Genomic DNA, 22,492 nt, shown 5'->3' on the forward strand with positions numbered 1-22,492 from the left:
ACCTGTAGTGTTTGTGTAGGCTCTAGAGTTAATTCATCACAGTAGGGAGTTAATTCCACTGAGCATTGTGTTGTGTAATTGATAGTGAACATGGACAGAGACATTGAATCTCCTGAACTTTTCAGGATCATGTTCCACTGAATCATTAGCCTGATCATTTCTGCATTGTGTTCCTGCTAGTTACTGGATAATGAGTTTGAAAATGCAAATGAGCACAAGAGGCTAGAGCTGCCAAGTTATTCTGTAGATAACTAGCTTCTAGATTGTACCCTGGATGTCCGTGCGTGTGTGTGTGTGTGTGTATGTATGTGTGTGCGTGCGCGCGCGCGCCAGTGTGTATGAGTGTGTGTGAAAGAAAGACACAGAGCAAGCAAGCTTCTCGTCGTTCCAGCAAACCCAAAGCAACAACCCATCGCATTCCCGTGCATGTGTGTGTGTGTGTGTGTTTATGTGTGTGTGTAGGTGTGCATGGCTGACGCGAACTCTTCCTGATGCACTGCCTGCACGGTGGTGTGTTTTAAAGCTAAATTACGCACGCATTCGGAAATGCGCTTAAGGCAGCGAGCGGACTGACGCGCTGATCTGGAGAGGAGCCAAAGCACACGCCGCATCGATCCGCTTTCTGTGACGCCCGCTGTTCAGAAGCGGCTCGTGAGGCTGCACAACAGCTCTCTGAAGCAAGAAAGAAAACAAGCTGTGCGTTTCTTTCTCTTTGGTTGTTTTGTTTTCGTGCACAATGACAACGGCGTGCGTTTTAACCGATTTTGCGCAATTGCGCCGCGGCTCCACAACGCCGTCTTTCTGACTGCTCCGGTTCTCCGCCACACCTACCGTTCTGTCTCTCCTCCGATCTGTCCATACAGCACGTGCAGCCCGGGGCCACAACAGCAGCAAGCGTCTCGCGCTCGCATACTGTGCAAAAGAAGATAAATAAAAGGGACGGCTTGTGTGGTGTAGTGTGTTGCGGTGTGTTGTGCAGGACAAGAAAGAGGAGGATGTCGCCGCATCGGGCTGTGTGATCTGAAGACGACGCAGGTGTCAAAAAGGAGAAACCGGACTAATTGCATTGAATCCATTCAGCCCGGAGTCGCACCGCGGTGCACGCGCGCGCGCCACAGCCTCGGCTTTTATCCCCGCCGCATCCTGTACCACAAGATCTAATCGGCGACGTAGAAGTTAGCAGGTGAGCAAACGGAAGCTGATTTGTGCACAAGGTGCCAAAAAAAAAAAATAAGTGGATGTTTGTTTATAAAAATCCGCAGCATGGACGTGTAATGATGTGCGCATTTTGAGTGTCCGGTTGCATGCATGACTAATGTTTAAGATCTTCAGTTCACTCTGTCCTGCAGTGGTCCTGTGGAGCAAGTGCACAATGATACACTGCTGCTCACTTTCTCAATATATACTGTATTTTGCAGTACTGAGTTCCTCTTGGATGCAATATTCAAGCCTCAGCTGATCAGGCACATAGATAGGTGAAATAATAGGCTACATATGGGCCCCTGTGCTGATCTGAGCATTAGACCAAGGGTCTCTTAGCAGATTTCATTTTTAATCCTTTTTCCTGAGCATTTTGAAGCACTGTTAAATGGAAGATTCATCATATCTCTTTCAGTCTAACAGAATCACAGAGCACACTCTGACCAGGAAATAGGAATCAGACATTGCTCCAAAAAAAAAAAAGCAGTACACTGCCTAAACGCCTAATCAGCCTTACATTGCCTATTAAGTATAAAGTGTAATCAAATCCTCACATTTACACCCTGTTCTGCAGCACAGAGTACTCCGTTTATGTTGAGGGCTTTCACATTTGAGACTGGCATATTAGCTGCTCCAACCTTAGCGAAGGTGTTATGTCAACTCGAGCAGGCCAGTAATGTTGCGTTTAACGCTGACGCCCTGTCTTCAGTTCTCTTTTCATCAGCACTCGGTCTCTTTGTTCTCTCTCTGTGTCTTTCTATCTCTCTGGCACTCTGTAGCTCCTTCTCTGGCTTGTAGGATTCACAGGCATAAAGCTGTAAGTCAGCAAAGTTAAAAAAGAGTCCATATTGTTTCATTAAACAGCTGAATGAGAGAAATAAGTATGGATAGAAATCCTTTTCCTCAACAGAAAGCTACTGATCTAGTGTAAAGTAAAAAAACACATCCTGACTTATTGATGCTGTCCATCAGGCTCATTAGTCTGGAGCTGAAGCTATGTATAACACTGTCACCTTTCAGCCTATAGCAGCCTTCTGTCATTCAAATCCTTCACATTCTGCCTTGCAACAGTACATATTCATTGCTGTATTTCCAATTAGCCAGGCAGTTTTCCGTTTATTACATACGGATACAGACTTTGTGGTATCAATTGATATCTGTTCATTTTGACACTGTTGTGAATGGTAATTGCACCATTTTTTAAATTGGCTTTACGCTCTCTTCCAAAGAGAGGTGAAGGCCTGCTTCCTGTTATTCACTGATTGAAAGGAGTTTGGAGTGCTGTCAGGTAGAGCAGGTGAAAACCGTGTTTAATAATAGATCAGAGAGAAAATCTGAAAAGCTGAATGCTTAATGGTTAGTTTAAAAAAAATCACTTCATAGGGAAATAACATACTTCATCATTAAGCCTCTGAATGGAACTGTTATTAACGTTAGAGAGGAGTTCAGGGGATGAGTTGTGTGTCTTATTTTGAAGATTGTGACTAAACGATTTTAAATGAAGACCACATCCTTGCCTGTTGTGTAATCGGTTTATTGCTATGTGAATATGTTATCTTACTTTAACTCTTTAAATTCCCAGCTATTTATTAATTATTTATCTTAAAGCGTATTATTTTGGTAACTATTAAAAATGATTCAGTAACAAAAAAATGAACATGAAGCATAACTAGTGCTCAGTGATTGATTAATTTTCTTACAGTCATGGAAATATTTTGTTGATTTCAAGTAGTGGAAATCACAACCCAACATTATTAAAAGTTATTATTTTTTATCATTGTATACTTTAATAGTTATTAGCCAATAACTGTATAATAACTATATAATCAATAACTCCAAAACAAGTAGCCTATAAATAATGTCAAAACAAAGTTCTGGAGTAGAAGGCTCTATGGCGCTAATAAATAGCACAAAATATAATTGTACACATTTAGATAATGTGTTTAAAATTTGAATAGTTGGATTATGTAGATAAATCTGGACTGATGAATCTGTGGTATTTATTTCCTACTTAAACGAGTCACTGACTTGAAATAATTTTGAGAAGCCATACTTAAACATGGAGTCCTGGGAGTTTAAGAAGTTACCATTCCCCTGAACTTTTCATTTTAAACCATAAAAACAATCTGTGTAACAAAGTGATTTAATATGTTTGCAAAGGAAAGTACTAAAATGACTAAGGAACATCACATTTACTCTTAAAAGTGGCCAGTAATACCAGAACCTATGAATTAACATCTAGCTAATGCTAACTGTAAACACAACATGTCCTTCTGGCATGTCAAATTGCTAGCCGTTGAACTAGCTTCTAATAAATTTCTATTTGTCAGTGGTAGACACAAGTAAGATTTCAGTATCTGAGTCTTGATTTGCATTGCTATATTCTCAGTAATTTATTTAATGGTAGCTAAATCCATCAAAATACACAATAACAAGCACAGTTTTGTTCATTACTAGCCTTAGTTTAGTTAGCTAGCTAAACTAGCACACAGGCTAACTGTTTTCAGGTAACAAGTCCTCTAATTTGGATATAATAGGATTACAGCCAATTGTTCTTTTCTGAAAGTGCTGAGATAAACTCAGTTTTAACCAGAAAATATGAATTTTGCGCAGTATCAACAAATATGAGCCAAACACCAGTCTATATAATCAGAATTAGCCATCTAAGAAGAGTTCAATTTTTAAAAAAATAAAATCATGTTTGAGTTGTGAGTTGAGTCTACCTCAAACACAACTGAACATGTGTGTATGTGTGTTAGAAGTGACAGAGGAATAAGGAAAGTTAATGTGGTGTCTATTCAAGATGGTATGTCTGTGTGTCTGAGATTGAGGGAGGTTAAAACTGGGTGTATGTGTGTGTCTTGAGGGTGAGGAAGTACTGTGTGTATATGTGTGAGGTTGAGAATACACTGTTTGGCATGTGAGAGATGGAGTGTCGTGTGTGTGTGTGTGTGTGTGTGTGTGTGTGTGTGTGTGTGTGTGTGTGTTAGTGAGAGAGAGAGAAATAGAAGGGCTGGCTCAGAGGCACTGCTCATGAATGGCCTCCCTGTTATCGCCGCTCTGCACGCGGGCATCAGCACAACAGGCCGCTCATGCAGGTGCTGCCTCTACTGCACAAAAATAGCAGGTGTCTCACTGGGATAATACACACACATGCATACACACTCACACTTCTCCTTCAGCAGTCACTCTCCACCCTCTACCTCCTCCCCGGGCTCCGGCGACCATGTGTGACGTCTCGGCTGTTGTCTGCCGTTTGTTGTGCGTGGCGGCGCTTCTTGCTGTTTTCACGGGCTGCCGAACGAGGGATTGCCCCCTGCTTTTGTCCACAGTGTGTGAACTGTGTGAGGATTTCATGTTCAGTAATATGAAGCATGTGAGTGTTTGTTACTGAGTTGCAGCTGACAGTATGTAAGTGTGTAAGTGTGTTTTATTGCCACACTTTGTGTTATGTGTGTGTGTGTAAAACTGAATTTGTCACTGGTTAAGGTTGTTTTACTCAGCGGCTATTTCACAGTTTATGGTTCCCTTTATAACTGGTTATGTCACTGGTTATAGCTGTTACTATTTATAATTGGTCATGTCACTGATTATAGTTGCTTTAGTCACTGGAAGTGTCACTGTTATGGATGTTTGTCTTTATAACTGGTTATGTCACTGGTTATAGCCGTTACTATTTATAATTGGTCATGTCACTGGTTATAGTTGCTGTAGTCACTGGAAGTGTCACTGTTATGGATGTTTGTCTTTATAACTGGTTATGTCACTGATTATAGCTGTTCCTATTTATAATTGGTCATGTCACTGATTATAGTAGCTGTAGTCACTGGAAGTGTCACTGTTATGGATGTTTGTCTTTATAACTGGTTATGTCACTGGTTATAGCTGTTACTATTTATAATTGGTCATGTCACTGGTTATAGTTGCTGTAGTCACTGGAAGTGTCACTGTTATGGATGTTTGTCTTTATAACTGGTTATGTCACTGGTTATAGCTGTTACTATTTATAATTGGTCATGTCACTGATTATAGTTGCTGTAGTCAGTGGTAGTGTCACTGTTATGGATGTTTGTCTTTATAACTGGTTATAGCTGTTCCTATTTATAATTGGTAATGTCACTGGTTATAGTTGCTGTAGTCACTGGTAGTGTCACTGGTATGGATGTTTGTCTTTGTAACTGGTTATAGTTGCTAGAGTCAATGATAGTGTCACTGGTTGTGGTTGTTTGTCTTTTAAAATTATGTTACTCTCTATACCTGGATATGTCACTGATTATCGTTGCTGTAGTCACTGGTTATATCACTGGTTATAGTTGCAGTAGTCAGTGATAGTGTGACTGGTTATAGCTATTAGTCTTTATTACTGGTTATGTCACTTGTTATGTTACTTGTTATATCACTGGCTATAGTTGTTGTAGCCACTGATAGTGTTACTGGGTATGGTTGTTAGTCGTTATAATTGTGTATGTCACTTGTTGTCGTTGTTGTAGTTACTGCTTACGGCAGGCTGTCTTTATAAGTAGTTATGTCATTCTTATGAAAGACATTAGCTTGCATCGTGCACACATTTAGAGGTTATTGATAGGACAAACAAAATGTTGTAAAGATGAATACTGAGTAGTGAGAGAAGCAGGAAAGCAATGTTAGAAAGAAAACCATGTATCTCCTTTTTGGTCCCCAAACAGCACTGACTACTGACTATTCGTTCCTTAGAAAATCTGTATGTCATACCTATTACATCTAAAGACATAATCACCTGTAGAAAAGAGAAAAGAAAAAAAAATCATTGAATTGCTCATTCTCATCTAGCTAGTTTTACGCTTGTCTATTTTTTATAAAATAAGTGCTATTATGCGCTTATTTTATAAGCGCTTAATATGCTACATGATAGCGCTTCATGACAGTGGTCATTCATTCATCTTCAGTAACCGCTATATCCCGGGCAGTGGATCCGGAGTCTATCCCGGGAACCCTGAATGGGATGCTAGTCCATCACAGGGCACCATTCACAAAGCCATTCATGCACTCATTCACACCTAGAGGTAATTTAGCATAGCCAGTCTATCTACTGGCATGTTATGGGAAGTGGGAGGAAACCAGAGAACTCTGCGGACACGGACACGGTGAAGAACATGAACAGAAACCCCACGCAGATAGTAACTCAGTCTCATGATTGAACCAGGGACCCTGGAACTGTGAGGATTGCAATGCAATGCAAATTTTAGCACTTTAGTTTTAATGTATTAAAATGATTCATTTGGCTGACATAAGCACGTTGTAAATAAGTAAGCTGTATTGGAGTGGTGCTTTGTACTAGTTTTAAATGGTAATGAACCACCAGTATGCCAGTTGAACAACATTTACTTGTATGCTACTTTTAGAATTAGATATAGACATTAGACCTCCCAGAAGGTAAAATTAAAGGTGGGTCCTTCACAGAAGATTTCTTTTGACATAAACTTTACAGACATCCACTAGTATTGCTCCATAAAATGTTTATACAATGCCTATGATAGCCATTGAAGGCCCAAACACTATCCAATCAATGAAGTTAGTAATTTATAGTTTCTGATGGTGATCTTTATCAATCAGTGTTTTTGGTGTCAGTAGCTTGTATCAGTTTCAGTATCAGTATCAGTAACGGGATCAGTGAGCTGTTGTCTAAGGTAATTCAACCCTTTTAGAGAACATGAGGGTATGCTCGTGATGTTTTACCAGCATGCTTGATTGTCCAGTCCAGCTCTACACATACGTATAACATGATATTACTCCAAATGCTGTGCAGGCAGTATGATATACTGTACTATAATGAGCTGCATTACATTAATGTGAACCAGTCTGTTTCCCATGTAGTCTGATAGCAGCTTCACATTCAGTACTCAGGCTGGAAGAAATACACACACACACTGCATAGCTTGATTCTCCTTTCTGGTAGTAAAAATCCACATTTAGGCACTGAAATCTAAATGTAGCTACACATCTGCTTTGTACCTCCTTAATTACACAGCATACAGATTTTCTATAATACAATTACAAACTCATTATTTCTTAGTAATGAGATAAAGACAGTAAAAAAGAAGTCTAATGAAGTTTCATTCTTAGATACTTTAGGACATACTACTTAAGGATATTTAATATAAAGCAAGGCCATGTATAAACAGCTTCAACATCTGAATAGTGCTTTAATAAAAAAAAAATCCAAGCTTTCAGACATTAATGACTTTTTTTGCTTCTTATATGAAATTAACATTTCTGAGATAAGAGGTTTTTTTTGACAGTGCCAGAAAGAATTAAGATTTTCAGTCGTTTTATCAAACAATCCTTATAGCATGTGCTTTACACAACCCAGAGTTATCAGTGCCACACAGCTTTCACCTACTCTAAGAAGATCTACTGCACTGCAGTCTCACCTGTAAATAAAGCCTCTCGACAATCCACTGTTTACTATTCAGTCTCACAGCTCAAGGCTAAAGAAGATTGTAAGTGTAGATTAGACAAATGACAGAATGGCAAGATCCTTGTGTTGTATTTCTAAATTCATATGTTTGCCGAGGCAGTACTTTTAAGAGAAGACCCGTAGGCTCACATTCTTCAGATCCACATCCATTTATATGTGGTAGCTGGAAGCTGCCGGTTTCTCCCTGCTCATTTTCAGAAGCAGAGTCTTCCTGAGAAAATTTTGTATAAGGTCATATTTCTTCACCCGACTGAAGTCCTGTGACTTTTAGATAACAGTTCTGCCCAGACATGGACATGGTGCGAATTATCCATTCAGTTCTGTGGAAGGTGGAATATGATTCAAAGGTTATCTCTTCTAACGAGTCATAATCAGATCAAGTTCCAATTTTATTTCCAGTGATCATGATGAATATCATGATGATATTCCATCCACGTGGTTCAGTGGAACTACTTTTTTTTTTTTTAATTAAAAAAGAGGCTAAAACTAGGGCCTTAAAGCGTTTTTTAGTTTGTTCCTCTGGGGGATCTCTTAAAAGCTATGTGTGGCTTTTCTCTCTCTCTCTCTTTGTTTTTTTTTTTTTTTTTTAGAAAAGGTTCCAAGTAGAAAGCTAGTTCCAAAGAAAGCATGAGAAGTCCTTTTAGAGTGTGTATCATATCCACACATCTGTGCAAAACCCATGCTCAGAGGTCTTGAGGCTAACCGTCGGCTGGAAAGAACATTCAGTGGCTTTACATTTTGGGCTGAATGTGATCCAACTGTAAAACTTCCTGGTCCAACAGCTACAGTATAACTTTGTGGTCGAGAACCCATCCTAAAAGCCAAACTGATTTAACACATGGTGTACCATAGTTGAATCACGCAATAATATGTAAGAACTCACAAACAAGCTTCAGGGAAGCACATTGACATTTAAGATGGTAACTAGCAAATCAGACGCTTCACCACAGGGAAGTTGGCCACCCTGGGACAACCTGTCTGCATGTGTGGGTGTATGTGTGGATAGAAAGAAGCTAATTCTATCTCAGCAGACGTCGCCCTGAAGTTGTTTGCTTCTTGCCCTCAGCGATGTCGTGCACTGCAGATCAGGCCATTCCTCACTGTGACAACATCATAAATTTGGCCCCCTCCTGGGGTAGATTGTGTCACTCTTAATACCCTGTCAGATTTCTTCCTCAGTCTCTCTCTTCACTCGTTGTTCTTATCCTAACATTTCTGTATATCATCAAGCGGTCATCAACTTACAGACTGCGATCCAGCAAAATATTTCACTGGATCGAACTGACCATTTGAAAAAATATGCTAGCAGAACAGATTGGTGTATAAAAAAAATAAAAAAAACTGGCCGAAGTTCAGTGACTCCAGTTTTCTAAACATCTTGGCTGCTGTAGCAGATTCTCTGTTGCAGCTTATCCAATTCTGGACATTTCTGTAAATTATTTAGATGAAGGCAGCTCATCAGACCAGAGATTAGCTACAAACAAAGTGCCAGTGATCAGAAAAGGACATTTACACACTTTTATAGATTAAAAACATATATATTTACCCTCTCTGGTCTGACAAGTGATGACATGACTTGTTAGAGATGTTTGTGTTTATTCTAGAGATGACATGATACCACTTTTTTCTGCTAGCGATATCGATACCGATATTGAAACCTTGAGTGTCAGCCGTCTGATTTTTTTCTTTAAAAACCAGTAAGTTTTAAAATGATTTTTTTTAACTGAAGCACTTGACACATGACACACAAAACTGCATCTTTCACCCAAAAATCACTTACATTGCAATATAACAACTATAATAAAGTATAAATATAATAAAAATCAGTCCTAACAAAAAATACAGTCAACCTTTACAGTTCCCCAAAAAAAAAAAAAAAAAAAATCTTTTCCACATTCATTTGCATTTTCATCTTTTCCGTTTGTTACAGGATACAATTTCATTCTTTTCATCAAATTCATTTTTTTTCTTTGATATCAGATCTACCGTTTTTTGCTGATATCTCTCCTGAGTATCAGATCAGTGCCACCTCTAGTTTATTCCCTCTAGTTTATTTGTTCCTAGGACAAAAAAATTACAGTCAGTCAAATATGAAACTTACGGGGCAATGAAACATGGGAATCTAGAGGCTGGTCATGTGGCTCTGCATGATGCTTTTACTGCATTCGTTCATTTATTCATCCATCCTTAGTACCTGCTTTATCATGGTTAGAGTCATGGTGGTTTAAAAGACTAATTTCTTTATATTTTCTTTGAACCAAGAAAATTTATTAGAAAATATCTCTGGCAGGCAGAAACAAATATGATATTTACAGGAGCGAGGGGGATTTTTTAAACTTTCTGAGTATCATACATAAACCACTATTTTAGTCCATGGCGCTAGTTAAAAGTGGTAATCAGTGTGAAATGCCAGTGTGAAAAACAAAATATAATAATTTCCCATTATCTTATTTATAGCAATAAACTAAACCTGAAACTAAACTGCAATTTTTTTTAAAAATATATAGCTTTCCATGTTATTAAACCTGGTTACAGTGGGCTGGGAAATACAAACTTCATCCGATTCATTTGATGAGATCCAGATACACGGGTAATCATTTCTTAATTGATTAAATTAACTACATCTTCATTCATTATGTTAACCGCTGTTTGTTGCAGCTCCAATTACTGGTCAATATATGACCACTAAAATGCTTTCCTGCGCATGTATTTTTTTTTATTTATTACTAATGCAATGTAATTAGTTTTTCTGTGAACCTGTATTTTTTTAATATCTGCTTGTTAAGTGTTAAAAGCATACCGAAAATATGGTGGCTGTGGAGAGGGCACTATGACCCTATTACATTACGTTGGAAACAGAACATCACTGCTTGCTTCGCGTTCACCTTCCTCTTATCGATTTGCAAACACACGGCATGTGGCTGCTGGCGACTGGGCAGAATGATGATGTGCCGTGGAATGGAACCAAGTGATATCATCAGCAGGAGACGAGATATCCCCCTTCTCGACACAGCTAATGTCGCTATATTTATGAAAAACAGGAGAGGTGACAGTTGGTTTTACAATAATAGATAAAAAATACCTCTAGACAGTCTTCGAAAAACATAAACCACAACTGAAAAACGAGATTCCTAAAACCATTAAGCCATCGAGATGTTTCCCTAAAACCTCTGTAACAATCTGTAATCATTTTGTAGATACAAAGTGCTTTGTTGAGAGGACATTTCTTTGCTTAAGTGCTTGGGAAAGAAAGCTGTCACACCATTTTACATCTGTACACATAGCTCTTTCAGGAGAATGCGACATGCACAATACGCAGGGGAGATGAGGAAACGGTGTTGGCACAAGGATCATCAATTAATAAGCTGGCTATGGCTATTTTTTTCCCCTATTTTTGCCTCATTTTCTTTCAATTTATTTGTAATCAACTCCAAGCCGCTAGTTAGGTCTCCTCAGTTGCACAACTCAGAAGTTAATTTCAGCAACTAATTTACATTTAGTTTTAGTCTTATTCTTTTGATGAAAGTGCATTATAGTGAGTCATGTTTGATCATTTAATTATTGTTAATTTTAGTCTAGATTTAGTTTGATGAAAAGTGACAAAAACACAAATGCAATAACTTTCTAAATTCAACGTCTTAAATGAAACACCAGATCATTTTACAAATGCAAGCTCCTTGTCTTTTTTTTTTGATGTTTGTTGTCTAAATCAAAGTTCTACAGTGCCTAAAATTAGCAAGCAATGAGAAACAAATAATACTCTAATGAGCACACTTAATACACTGCATACACTTCATAAATGTAAATCAATTTCAGTGACATTGGTTATGCTAGTGTCACAAATTTCTCCTCTTTAATTAATAGTTTTCCACATGCTTTTGCTATTGTTTCGTCTGTTGGTTTTCTATGCTATATGTCCAAATGTGGACACCTGAACATCACACTCATATGTGAGTCTTCCCCAAACTGTGGCCACAAAGTTTGAAGCACCCAGTTGCCTAAAATGTGTTTGTATGTTGTAACATTATGATTATGCTCCACAATCTAGTGGAAAGCCTTCCCAGAAGAGTGGAGGTTATTATAACAGCAAAGGGGGACTAAATCTGGAATGGAATGTTCAGCAAGCGCATAGGGTTGTGATTGGTCAGGCCTCCACATACTTTTGGCCATATAGTGTATGCTTTAATTTAATATCACTGTGTATATATTTCCATCCATGTTACTGGTCTTGTTTCATGTTTTCCAATCTCCTAGTTACCTGTGTGTGCTTTCCCAGTATTCTAGTTCTTATAATACTTACATAGTTATCTATAGGTTCATAAAATTCTCGCTCTAATTACCTTTATATCCAAGTTTCTCGTACTTCCTTGTTTTGAGTCAAGGCCAATTCTGGATAGCTAGGATTAACTCACCATCAGCCTAATGAGACAGACATTAGAAAAGCAGCTTTCCCTAGGGAATAAAATGAATGTTACCCAACAAGTAAAGAATAGGACAGCATCTTTCTCCAACTTTGAAGCGTTAGCATACATATTCAGATCAGAGATGACAAGCATCCTTTCGCTTTATCTTTTACTGCGTGTGTCTGAGCGCATTTTAATTAATTCCTTCCAATCTAGTATGCCAAGATGATGGAGGAATGGTTTCACTTTAGTCCAATCAACTGTTTTTTTTTATTTGTTGAGGAAAATAGCATTAACGTTTGCGATATATTTTGCATAGAAGCCTGTTGGGGAACATTTTCCATCAACAAAATGAACGAAAACTGCTACTTATCTAGGAGGATAAAGCTAACTGGTATTCCTCCATCACACTTCCAGCCAGACAGTGCATCTTTTTATCTGTTTCTCATACGAAATTTTGGAACAGGGCTGAATGAGACAGCTAACACCTTCGCTCTGTATACATGGACTATCAGACAGCTACCATACCTGGAGTGACAATGCCCAATTACTGTATGTTTGCTTGGACACCCATCCATGGAGCCCGTGATCTCTCTCCAATAGGATGAACACTTAGACTGCTTGTTAAACTCAGGCTGGCTGTGGAAATTTAAGGGAAAGGCAGTAATTCCTGTTGTGTGATGTACCAACCTCTGAGTCAAGAGGTCATGGCTCCAATCCTAGCTTATGTCCACTGCCACACTGTTCTTTAAGCAAGATTCTCCAAGGAAGCAGTGGAGGGTTAATGTAAGTTGACCTCGGTTGAAGTGATGATGAAATAAAGAATATAAATGTAGGGAAATGGTGTAGGTCATTGATTCTGGAGCAGGATACATTGTTTATTGAAAACTCTTTCAACATGTGAACAGGTTCCGTTCAAAACCTATACAGAGACTAGACTGAGTAATTGTAGAAAAGGCAGAATACATGGATGGACAGGTACAGTTGAATTATGAAGTATGGATAAGCTAACATAAGATATTCATAATATACAGTATTTGTTCTCTTTAGATATGTAAAACCACCTTTAATTATTTTTTTTTCCCCAGAATCTAATGATTCAAATGTAGGTCCAATGAACAGGGTTCATAACACGAGCACTGTAAATTTAACTAGGAAAATAACCGTCTGTTTTTATCTTCTTTTTTTGAGCATTTAAAGGAAAAAAAGTAAACATATGCACTGATTGGTGTTGTTATAGTAGGAGGGCTTTGTTTGTACAGTTATATATTTAAAAATGAAGATTCATGACATTTTCATAACATCTCCCACTGAACATCATTTCGAACCCCCTTCATAACAGCTCTGCAAAATTCATCTGCATATGTTTGATGCACACAAAAATACATACTTATTCTTTGCTGTTTGAAGAACCTTTTGGCATTGTTAACATTTTATTTTTTAAAAAACGATTATTCATGACCTAATTTGGCAAGTGAAGTTCACAGAAGAATCAGCAGTTCATTTGTATGAATATGATACAATTTTCATAAAGAAGAAATGAATTATTCCATTTTGTTTAGTTTATGCAGATTTCATAATAATTAAGGTTTACATATTTTAATACATGGAAATGTTTTATGACTAGAGACAGAAGAGGATTTCGTTTCCTATTTCTATAGATGATAGTGAGGGCAACTTAGTCCATGGAGATGAGTGAAAAAATTATGCAGGAATTTTTTATCACAGGAACAGGAGAAAGGTGTGTGCTTTGAAGAATGTTTAGATGACATGTTATTGAGCATTCATATCCCTAGCTAAAATATACTAAAATTCCTACCTCTAATTAAAATATGTCTGTCATATTCCAGTCAGAGGGAGGGATTGATTTTGAATGAAAGTCAGCATAAACCAGCTTGAAAGCAGAAAATTCTGTTTAACAAAAGAAACATGCACAAACCTTGGCTGCAAGAAGATTACCAGAGTTCAAAGCTCCAGATGGGATGTGTACCTCTGCTTCAGCAGTGTCAAAAATAAATATTCAATAGGCCTGTTTCCATTGTTGTACAGTGCTGCCATATGGCAACATACCCCCCAATACTTCAAAAAAATAACAAGATAAACATTTTGAACTGATAAAATGCACTATATTTTTTTTTTCTATGAGACTATCATATTATGTGCAGTAGAGGGTTAAGTTATAACAATAAATCCCAAGAACAAAATGAGTGTACAACCGTCTACATAATAACTCTCTATTTGAGTGGATTAAAAACAGACAAAATAAATGATAATTAAATGATCTGTAAAATTCATTAGATTTCTTGGAAGCTTTCAAGCTGTTGATATTTTGTAAAAATTTTATTTATCTAATAGAGTTTTGATAAATTCAAATTCACACCATCATTTTTCACGAATATAAGTTGAAAAAGTTTGTCTTTATTTACTGGAAGAAGTAGTGGCACTTCTTCAGGAGACAATGCAAAACTCCTATTGTTTAACAAGATTAACACCTACAGCTATTTGAATAACATTTAAAAAAAAAGAAAGAGTTGTCCTGGTTTTTGTAAATGATGCAAAATGATGCAAAAAGTTATACAGAGGCCTAGGATATTTCAGTAAAGTATTTATGTTTACATTTACACAAAAAAATAGTCATTTTAATTAAAAGTTTTTCAAGTTTTTTTTAAGTTTTTAAATGTTGCCTATAAATAATGTTAATATCAAAGCTGGAGATTTGCAGTCCAGTAGAGAAAAAAAGTTATATTATAATATATTATAATGATTCAGCTTGATTTTTTTTTTTGTGAAACTTTTTTTTTTATTAGGTACATAATACACAATTTGGTTTCCTTTATTATTTCGATTTTCTATGTTACATTTACAAAAGCTGGACAAATTGCACAAATAAACACATTAAATGTACGTAGTCATTTTGCTTGTAATAATGTTTATTGAGTATATCAAATGAATTATTTTCTGAATGAAAAAATATGAATGAGTTTGTATTTTTGAGTAATAAATATGAACTGCTTTAGTTTGATAACTGATAAAGTGACTGTGTATGGACTCGGGTGTATGGACTCGGGTGTATGGACATTGTTTTCCATTGGAAAGGACTTCTATATGTTCTGAGAGGGATGGCATAAGTGCCCAGGGTCCCACTGTGCCATTGTTGCTTCTTTGGAAATCATTAATAATCCTCCACAGAACTGCTTTTTATCCGTGGAGAGCTGGAGCACAAGGTCTTGGCTGGACAGAGCTGTCCACAGTCTGTCTCTCTCTCTCAGGGGCATCAGACACACACACCACAGGGGAGAGGTTTCAAAAAAGAGGGCTGTCTCTGCCACTTTTGATTCCGACGTCAGTCCCTGGGCCATAACTTGATTAATGAGAATGGAAGCTGAATGGGCTTTTGACGTGCGCCTCCTCCTTCAGCTGCCGCTTCGTCAGGTTCCCCCGAAGTGTTTATACTTTGAAGCGTTGCTCTCTCAAAGCAGGAGGAAAGGGAAGTGAGACATGCATTAAGATTAAAAATTTCTGACATGTGTGATCCTGCTCCAATTATCAAGTACAGAGAGGGATGTGTAAAAAAATCATTTGATTATCGGCAAATCTTTTGAGAGCTTAATTTTTCTTCCCTTCCTCTTTCACTCCGTTACTTACATCCTCACACACACACACACACACACACAAACACAGAGACAGACTTTCCTGTCACAATGATCTATCTTCAAAATTCTTTCACTTTTTCTTTTTGCCACCTTGAAATCACACACACACCTTTCATACATTTTTTAGCATCTCTCACAGGTTTTAAAATGTTTTTTCCTCCTCACAATTTAGTACCCTAGTCAGTGTAACAGAGACTGCTATGTCATTTTGTCTCCATTAGTCACTCAGCATTTCTGAACATTTTTATTAAAAACTAGTATAAGCATTTAAATATTCAGTATTATATCTGTCGCACATTCTTCATTAATCTTAAGTCGTCTCTCTCGTTCTCTGATGATTGATGGGAAAACTATCAGTGCTACACACAAACCACAAGTTTTAGGCTCTATTTTGTAGACAACTGCAGCTGCAGCGATACATGCCATAAAATGAACACTGTAATGTTTTGACCTTATGATTATAAGGGTTTATATGAGAACAGTTCTGAGATATTGGCCATAAAACGTTTAACACAATCAATGGCACAGAATTAACATACTGAATTCTACATTTATAGTTCACTATAAAGTTTAGCTCTTTAAGTATTAATTAATTTCCTCATTTATTCATCTTCAGTAACCACTTTATCCTGGTCAGGGTTACGGTGGATCCCAGAGTCGATCCCAGGAATACACACTGAATGGAATGCCATGGGAACATGCGAAACTCCACACAGACATTAACCCAAGTTTCATTGACAATACTTTATAGCTCTTATAGACTGTTATGATCAGGCAGTAACATACAGTACTGTGCAAAAGTCTTAGGCACCCTATTTTTTTTAGTACAAACTTTGTTATAGATTTTTATTTTATGACTTCTACATTATTGAGTCAGTACAAAAACTTTTTAGATTTCCAAACATTAGTTTTCCAGCACAAAATTAAATGTTATAGAAAAATGTTTGTATGTCAGTAAAGAAAGCAGCATATTACATAAGAGACACTTTTCAGACAAAAGACATAATGAAGGCTGCTGGGTTTTGCTGCAAAAATAAGAAGCAAGTGTGACAGTCAAAGTCTCCAGAAGAACTGTGGCTGGTTCTGCAAGATGCTCAGTAACACTTACAGCTCATTTCCTTATAAAACTGCACTAATTCTACCTGAGACTACTATTTATTTATTTTTTTTTAAACGTGCAGGGTCATCAAACCAAATATTGACAATGTTTCATGTATTAGTTTACAGCTCTTTATAGTATTTTTTAAATGTAGAAACATTTAATTTAATTATTTTTGAAGGCATCTTTGCTCTACAGCATTTCTTTGCATATGCCTAAGACTTCTGCACAGTACTGTACAATAAAGGGTTGCTAGACCATACATAATGGATATTGTATTCAGAAGGTAACCAGGAAAAAAAAGAACAAACCAATGATAACTATACACCAAATAAGCTAACCTATCCAAACGAAAAGAAACAAATATACTCTTTCTTCCTTTCCTCCCTATCGAACCAATAAATAGAAGAAATAAACAGTAATTGTTTAATATTGTTTTCCTACTTACCACCATTTACAGGGTTTTTTTTTTTTACGAGTGTGTGTACTATTTACTAAATGTTTTATATACACTGATAGTCAACTGAACTAAATCCAAAAAGGGCAAGGCACAAACAAGATTATGGACAGGCAGGGAATCTTATTTTACTAAGTCTACATTGTAAGCCTTATTCAATTACATTTTTTTTTCACATCCATGTCTGTGAATAATGTACCAATAATACCTGTGCTTCTGCACTGAAGCAACCCACTTGGTCAAATCAGTGATGTCACATGTCATAAAGTGTGAGACAATCCATCATTGCAGTACCAATAAAATGAACAAACTGCACAGCACAAGTCTTCTTCACAGAGATTATCTGCTCTGGTGGCCGTCTGGCAGCTCATCAGCAGTTCGGATTAGGAGGAGAAAAGGCCAGATGAATAGCTTTTTTGCAGTTATTATTGGCTCTTCTGTACCAAGAGTTGCGAGTTCAAATCCCAATGATACCACAGCAATCCGTGAGCCATGGAGTCCAAGAGAGCAAAAATTTTCTGTGCCTGCTGGGAGGGAGGTGTGGCATACTCTCTCACCTGGTAATCATAGCACTACTAGCCAATCGTGGGTGTCTGTGAGCTCATGAATGAGGAAGAAGGCAGATAACACTTTCCTGTGAGTGTGATACACTGCTCTGTGATGCAGCGTGAGCAGCAGTTCGAAAAGATGACTTCACATGTCTCAGAGGAAGCACGTGTTAGCCTTCACCCTCCCCAGTAACTACCTGTCATATGATAGTGCAGAGTTGGCTGGTGGGTGAGAATTAGCCTACACCAAATTATAGAGAAAATGCGTCAAGAAAAAGAAAAAAAAAGTGATCTGATGTTCGTATCTCAGATAGTCTGATCTAGGACTGCACATCTACCTCATATCAAACTTGAAAAGATACACAGCTCTGAAAATATCTGATTTGCACCATGTAAAGCCTGTAATGCAACTTTTTTGTGTAAAAAAAGGTTTCTTATATGGTCTATAAAGTAATACTGAGGTAATAACTTTCCATTCTTGTTTCTATGTAGACCATAATTTGTACAGAGGTCAGCGAGGCTTTTTTATATAGAAGAATACTAACCTTAATTAGCTGGCAATTAAAGACTAAAGTAAGCAGAATTTGCTAAGAACCTTCCAGAAAGGACCCTCCAGTATCAAGCATAATTCATTTAAAATCCTAGAAATGAAGGAGTTTTTCGCTGATGCAGTGCTTATAGATTTATTCTCCACCATGAGAATGTTCACATCTGCAAATAAGCTGTACTAAACCCTACTAGCAAAGTTCAAGCTCAAGACAAACCTCATAGAAAGACAGTGAATTGATTTACGCCCAGAATGAGTAAAACCTCAGGATTAGAGGTGAGATGACTAACGATACGCTTGCCATCCACTCATTATGTGTGGATAGTGGTGTTATTTGAAGGTCTCTGTCATCAAAAAATTGGCCTTCCAGCTGCAGAGAATCCTACCTAGATCTTTAAAAAGCAGACGAGATCAAAAAGGGCCATGTGTGATCTCTCTCTGTTCTCTACGGGACTGCAGCTGCTTTTAAAACAAAGCCGAGTCGGCCAGCCTTCCCCTGGGTCTCGCTATGTTCACCTTGTGCTGAAGGATATTCTCATCAATATATCTGTCTTTTATTAAAGCCACTTTACGGTGTCTAATCCTATTGCCGGCATATAGCATGAGAAACACACATGAAATGCTTTGCACATGTTGGCCATCATTCACAGCTCATTCAGCTGATGGATCAGTAGGTATTTGGCGTGTATTGGCTCTTCCACACATTGGTCTTATTGTAATATCTGCACTGGAGCACTAGTTGTTTGTCATCAGCATTTATTTGTCTATTCTGTCTTCTTTCCCTTCTCAATCCCCTGCCATCCATCTTTTCCTCTCTCTCTTTTCCATTGCACCCCAGGGCTGTCTTGAGTGTAAGTGCTGTACACAAGGCTGTGCTGAATCAAATTACTCTCTGGTTTCCAATTCATTTCTCTTTATGGTAACCAAACCATTGGGAGAGGAATCTGCAATACGGGTCGGATTCAGAGTTGAGTTAAGTAAGCAGAGTGAGGATTTAATCATGAAGTTGTGCACATTGATATTCAGACTTCAGACTTAAATACAGACTTAAACTCCCTTCAGACAGTTGCATGAGGGTTACACATTTGGGGCAGGGTTTGCTTTAAACAGCAGCATGTCTCAGTTATACACAATCCTGACCTTGGACAACCCATTTTTCTTATGCGATACCAGTGTCTAGCGACACTGTCTGACACTTTGATGTAACCACAATAGCTCATGCTGAAATGTATGTCCTGGCCTTTAAATACACTCTGTGGAGCAAATATTAAATAAATAAATATGACACTATTATTTAATTATTTATATTATTTATGTATATATTAATTAATAATATTGTCCCTTTAAAGTCCATGTTTTTTTTTTCTTTCACATAGACGACCTTTTAATCAGAAAAATTGCTTATCTGGAGGACCAATTTCTTCATAGATACAGTTACGAATGAACTTGAAGTAAGCTGTACATGTAGCAGATGAGTGCTTTGTCAGCTTATCCTTCAGGCCATTGTCACTTTTTCTTTACAGGAGAGCACATCAGATTAACAAAAGCATTGTCATTATTTTATTAATTTGACAACTCATTGTAGCAAATTAAAAGTACAATAAAGTAGTTTACCTCCAAATCACAACTCCAGGTAGTGCATTAAATTGTGTGCACAATTTAAGTAACTGCCAGCAATATATATATATACATACATATACATATATATATATATATATATATATATATATATATATATATATATATATATATATATATATAATGCTCCAGGATGTGCTCGATCAAGTGCTATTTCATAAGATACAGAATAAAGAGAGTGGAAACCATATTGTTAAATTAAATCAAAATTGTTTGCGATTAATGTGAGAATTATGACTAGGACTATTCATGTAGCATTATATTGCAAATATACTAGACCACATTTGTATCAGGCTGAAAGGCTTGTGTTTAAAGACGGCATTGAGAAAGCCTGTTGCTTCTATTCAAGTAAAATCTGGCAACCTCAGAGGGGTAAACTACACGCAGGTGATTTGCATAATCTGAATGGAATGCCCAGAAAATCAGCTTAAGCATGTGCATAACTTTCCTCATGTAAATAATGGCATAACTTTTGGACTTAAGTTGCCACTTCTGAATACGGTCCTAAATGAAACAGCTCTAGCTCTATATGAGCTTCCCTTTCTGCCATACAGCATGACATGGGTCTTATGTGTAAGCAATAAAATTATAGTTGTACACATCTCATTTGAATATCCTGGATTTAGGTTTTTGCAAAGCCTAGATACCATTTAAATGTAGATGGTATGGTATTTTCCAAACATAAAAGTCAAGCATGTATTAAATAGCCATTAGTTACAGTTATTTTTCAAGAGGGTTGTGGGTGGCAGAGAGGCAAAGTTTGAAAGTCAAGGTTTAACTCTAACCTGTTTTAATGAGTTGAGGTGAGTTGTTGTGCATATTAATAACATTCCCTTCTCTCACTCGCTCTGTCTCTCTTCTTATGCCTCCATTTCCAGTTTAACCTTTAAGGTAAGATTGACATTTTCTATGGGTAGCCATGGTTACGCTGTGGTCATCGTGATCCCTGTACACAATGCTCAGTTGGCGTTTCCTGTGAATATCTACAAATAACCCAAGGAGTGATCTCTTCTCATTAATTCTCGTTACTGAAAAGCAAAGCTGTTTGTCACTGTTGGCTGCCGACTCTCTAACCTAGCCCATTAATGTGGCTCTGTATTACTGTTTTAATAGGGACAGTTTGTGTTGGCTTGCAGCTTGTGTTATTTTGTTTTCACTCGGAATTATGCTTTGTTAATTTCAAAATAGAATCACAGAGATTGTAGGGAAACAAACTAGATATTTACATTATTTATATTCGTCAGTGTAATTACCGATTTCTAATTCCTCTGTATTTTCACACTCAGTTATATTTCTATGGGCAAAAAACACACACTTCTTGCTATATACTATATTTTTTATTTAGACCTTCAAAGTCCTCATTACAAAGGTCGTGACATGAATATACAATTCAGTTGATTTTTGTGCATTCTAACTTAATTTCTTAAATATATTAAACCATCCAATCAAATATATCCTAGTCACTGCCTGTTAGTCGCACTTGTTCTTCATATAATTTAGATGAAAAAAGGGAAGAAGGTCATGGGAAATCTGCTCAAATTCAAACACAAATTGTATTTTATGCAATTTTCCCTCCTACAAAGCTAACCTTAACCTTCATAACACAAAATGAATAATGAAATGAATTTGCATTTGAGAATATGTTGCAAAAAACAATTTTTCTATTTTCATTTAAAATAATATACCTCAGTAAATTTAATTATGGACATATTTGTAATTTTAGTATAATTTTGACTAGGTACTTCCACTCTTCTCTTCTTTTTCCATCCCTGCCTACATCCATATTTCATTCCAAAGTTAAAAATCTCTGACGGAGTTAGGAAATGTTATATACTCATCCTCTGTACTGCTGTAATCCAGGCAGCGGCACTGATGGATATGTTTACTGCAGCTTTTCTCTGTGAGTGAATGGGATAAGACTCCAGTCAGCTCACTTACATTTGAAGTCAGTCCCAAGTTTCATGTCCATTCAGAACTTCCTACTAGTTCTCTAAAAGCACCATTACTGAAGTTGGCAAAACTTTTAATCTCTGGGAGAGAAATCTCTGTTGAAAGCTACGAATTGTATTCCAATTTCTCCATGAATAAATTTTGATAGGTTGGTGATTGTACACTGTGACTAACACTGAATTATTAACATTGTCGTTCTTAGTTTATAATCGCATTGCTGATTCGTTTTACTAAAGAGTCTTGTATTTACTGGCAGAGACTCACAGGAGCAACATAGAGTTCAGTGCATTTCTCCAAATCGTGCTGCAAGTTGTAAGAAACTGGCATCAACCCATGGCCCCTATTTCATGGCCAAATTCTCTAAGTGCTGGAATATCATTAGCTCTTGTCTGGTTCTCCATAATAGTAGTTGCACTGTGATTTTGCCTACAGCTCAACATTCCCAGAAAATCATTCATAAATGCAATAAAGTTATTTAGCAACAGAGACCAAGGTTTGGAGTGCGCTCTAAGGGCATTTTTAACACTTGGCCCGAATACT

General features: G+C 37.2%; 1 protein-coding gene across 1 annotated transcript in view; it reads left to right on the forward strand.

The window, feature by feature from the left end:
* Nucleotides 1-333: 333 nt before the first annotated feature.
* The window catches only part of sema6ba (sema domain, transmembrane domain (TM), and cytoplasmic domain, (semaphorin) 6Ba), a 132,968-nt gene continuing 110,809 nt past the window's right edge, over nt 334-22,492 (forward strand). The window contains exon 1 of the mRNA XM_026925054.3: nt 334-1,183. The gene's annotated coding sequence lies outside the window, so the exon portion shown is untranslated. The remainder of the gene's footprint in view (nt 1,184-22,492) is intronic.

This window comes from Pangasianodon hypophthalmus, chromosome 21 (assembly GCF_027358585.1).
Source record: "Pangasianodon hypophthalmus isolate fPanHyp1 chromosome 21, fPanHyp1.pri, whole genome shotgun sequence".
In the NCBI taxonomy this organism is placed as follows: Eukaryota; Metazoa; Chordata; class Actinopteri; order Siluriformes; family Pangasiidae; genus Pangasianodon; species Pangasianodon hypophthalmus.